Genomic DNA, 3,468 nt, shown 5'->3' with positions numbered 1-3,468 from the left:
AGCGGGCCGGCAGGCGCGGCGGTAGGCGGCCGGGCGCGGACGGGTGGAGCGAGGCGGCGCAACGCTGTCGGCGTGCGCGTAGTAGTTGGCGGAGGGGCGGAGCTGGAAGAAAGCCAGCGGGGAGCCGTACGCACGGAGCGGACTCAGGCGAGGAGGCCGGTTGCGGGACGAACGACTCGGAGCCGAAGCGGGGACGCGGGCGGCGCGGGGGTGGTTGTTGGTAGGCCGCAGAAGCGGTTGGAGTTGAGGCGGGGCAACGGAGCAACCGGCCAGTTGACAGCCGGCCAGACGATGCATGCGACGAAGCACTCGGCCAGTGTAGCCGGCCAGACGGCGTATGCATGCATGGCCATGCAGACGGCCAAGTGGCCGGCCAGGATGCATGTATGTATGCATGTGGACACGCGCGCTCGTACTATCTGGGCGCACGCACATATATCATTTTTTCTTTCACGCAGACGCCTGACTCGACTCAGCTGCCTGGCTGTCGCTGCAGAGTGACGGGCGGTGACGAGGCAAGTACGCAGGACCGGCGACGCGAGGGGTCGCAGTGAACAGCGCAGCAGCTTGCTGGGCGGGGTTGGAGCAGCGTGAAGGGAGCCGAGGGCGGCCGTCGTGGCACCGGCGGCCGCGCGTTCCTGCGGCTAAAGGTGGTGCACAGGCGAGGTGGAGCGGCGTGGCCACACGGAGTCGCCGGCCGGAGCGATGGCGAAGCTCGCACGACCGGCGACGTCATGCGCGCGTACGAGCCAAGCTAGCTAGCTAAGCCAGCTTACAGGCAGCTGAATCTATCGGCCCTGCTAGCTAGCTAGCTGGGAACGGGTGCGTGCGCGCACAGGGACGGAGATGGTCAGCGAATCTACGCGTGGAGGCGTGGCCGAGGCGACGGCGGTGCCGAGGACCCGGGAGGCGGCCGGGGGCGGAGCAGCGTGCACGCGGGTGATGAGGCCGGGCATGGGCGGAGAAATGGCGGAGCCGCGACGGGCGGCCGGTGTCGCAGTGGTAGGCGCGGGAGAGGTCGGCCGCGGGCGCGCGACCGGAACGACCACGGAAGCACGCAGACGACCTCCCCCAGAGCGAGACGCAGCACGGGGCGTGCAGCCCCGGGGCGACCGCATGTGGAGGGGCGGCGGCATGGCCGCGGCGGTGGTGATGAAGAGGGCGAAGCCGACGAAGAGGACGCACCGTCCCGCGCGGTCGCTCCGGGGCCGGGTCGATGTCGAGCCCCCGAACGCTACCAGAGAGACGGCGCGACGCCGCCGCGGTGATGACGAGGATGGTCCCGCCTGGACTGCGATTCCAGCAGCAGCTTGCCCCATGGTGGGCGCCAACTGTCGTGGTATTCTCATGGGGGGGGGGGGTTGCAAGACGACAGATGTCACAGGGTGGCTTAAGGTGAGGACAAGACTGCCGTGGAATATCCGGGGACAGGTATGCGAATAGCACGCGTTAGTTTACCCAGGTTCGGGGCTCTCCGGAGAGATAATACCCCTACTCCTACATGTCTGTATGTATGTGGTATATCTGCAGTACAGGGTGCTCCTGGAGCTGTATCTGAGGTCAATGCCGTAGACATCTGGCCTCGTATGTGTAAAGCAGTAGCAGAAAGCTAGCTAGCTAGATGGCCGAATTGGCCTAGCCATGTGTGTCCATGCGTGAGAGCATGTGTGTGTGCTCATGCGTGAGCACTTGGGCATGCATGCTCGTAAGAGAGTGGAGGGGATGGATAGCTGGCTAGCTCCCTTTTATAGTGTGAGGGTAGCTTACATCCAAAGCTAGATGGATATGGTGGGTGGTGGCCCACCCACCAACTACAAATATTCGGGGAACATCGATATGACGTGTTACACCTGCTACAATGCTCCACTATTCTCCAGCAGTGCAGGGTACGACCGTCTCGTCGGGGTCTTGTCGGTGTCGGGTCGGAGCAGCGGTTAACTCCGCGCAGCAGGGTGACTGGAGCAGCCAGCCGGAGGAGCAGTCGGCCCGGGCGGGCGGGCACCCCGTCCGACTGCCGTCTGGAGTGGCCGGGTTGTGAGCCGGCTGGAGTAGCCGGACTGAGGGGCTTTGCTAGCCCCGATGTCTTGAAATATTGTCTCGCCGTCTTCAGGGTATACCTGTGGTCAATTACTCCGACACACACTGTTTATTATCACCAACCGTGTGAGATGCAGTACAAAATATCCTGGAGCACCGTTGGTGTATAGTTCGCCTATGGCTTACGCGAGAAGGTGCGTCGGCTACAGTCCACAGCCGGCGTGTCAAGCACACTAGCTCGCTCCCCAAATATTATTTCACTGTTCAATCGTCTCCGGGGAAAGATGGGGACGTGGACCCGCGTCGTGAGGGCAACTTCGGCGGCCCACTCCGGCGAGATCGCGACCGCAGCCGCCATGCACGTGCTAACAAGGTGCATGAGCGCGGCCGCAAACTATGACCGGGCGGCCAGGGCAGCCCAAACGGCCGCTGTTGCTTCTCAGGTGGCGGCAGCAACATCTGCCTCGGAGATAGCAACTGTGGAGAGCGGCCCAGCAGCTGTCCGTTTCGCAGCGGCGGCCTTAGCCCTGATGGAGGCCGCCCACGACCATGTCGAGGCCGCGCACGCCCAGCTCGCGGCAGTCACTGCACAAATCGAACGAAGCTTCTCTGACAACGTTCGGCAACCCACGGCCAAAGAGTTGGCAATCGCCGAGAGCGTTCGAGCAGCTGTCCGTTCCTCCGCCGCATACCTTGCAATGACGGAGCCCGTCCTAGCCCAGATTGCGGCCGCCCACGCCCAGCTCGTGGTGGCCTTTTCCAAAGAGATGGCGGATGTGGATGGCAAGATGCTTGCCGAGTATGGTGTGATGGATGCCATGGAGCCCCTTCCCCTGGAGACCGTCGGCCGCGAGCTGGACGTGGAGGCGGCGGCGGAGATCGACGAGCACCGCCGTAGTAGTACTCTTTGTTTTTTTAATTAAGAGCACCGGTCTTTAATTTGTTAGAGTAATGTTTAGGTCAGCTAGCCCTGCTTAATTGCTGAACTTGCTCGATTAAGAAGTGTGGGTGTGTCGTAGTCTCCTTTGTGTACCCAAATTATGCAATGACGTGGATGACCACTGTAACCAGGGAAATTCGAACCAAAATTTTTGACGTTCAAACGACCATCAAATTAAATGTGAATAACCCGTCCTCCTCTCTTTGAAACAAGGGGCGCTTCCGGTTCTGTGCGTGCTTCAAACAATTTTGTCTTCTCCATATTACCATATCTCTAGAGCCCCACGAGAAGCAACTGGACGAATTGTATGTGCCAATTGCCATTTAGCTAGCAAGCCCGTCGATATTGAAGTTCCCCAAGCTGTGCTTCCCGATACTGTATTTGAAGCAGTTCTTCGCCACAACGGTGTCGTCCATGGATCAAATTATTTCGTGGATTGGATTTCACTTGCCTGTCTACGGTTCCCTTGCGTGTGCTCGGGATAGGTGTTT

The sequence above is a fragment of the Triticum aestivum genome, chromosome 6D (genome assembly GCF_018294505.1).
Source record: "Triticum aestivum cultivar Chinese Spring chromosome 6D, IWGSC CS RefSeq v2.1, whole genome shotgun sequence".
Classification (NCBI taxonomy): Eukaryota; Viridiplantae; Streptophyta; class Magnoliopsida; order Poales; family Poaceae; genus Triticum; species Triticum aestivum.
This window is presented reverse-complemented; position numbering follows the sequence as displayed.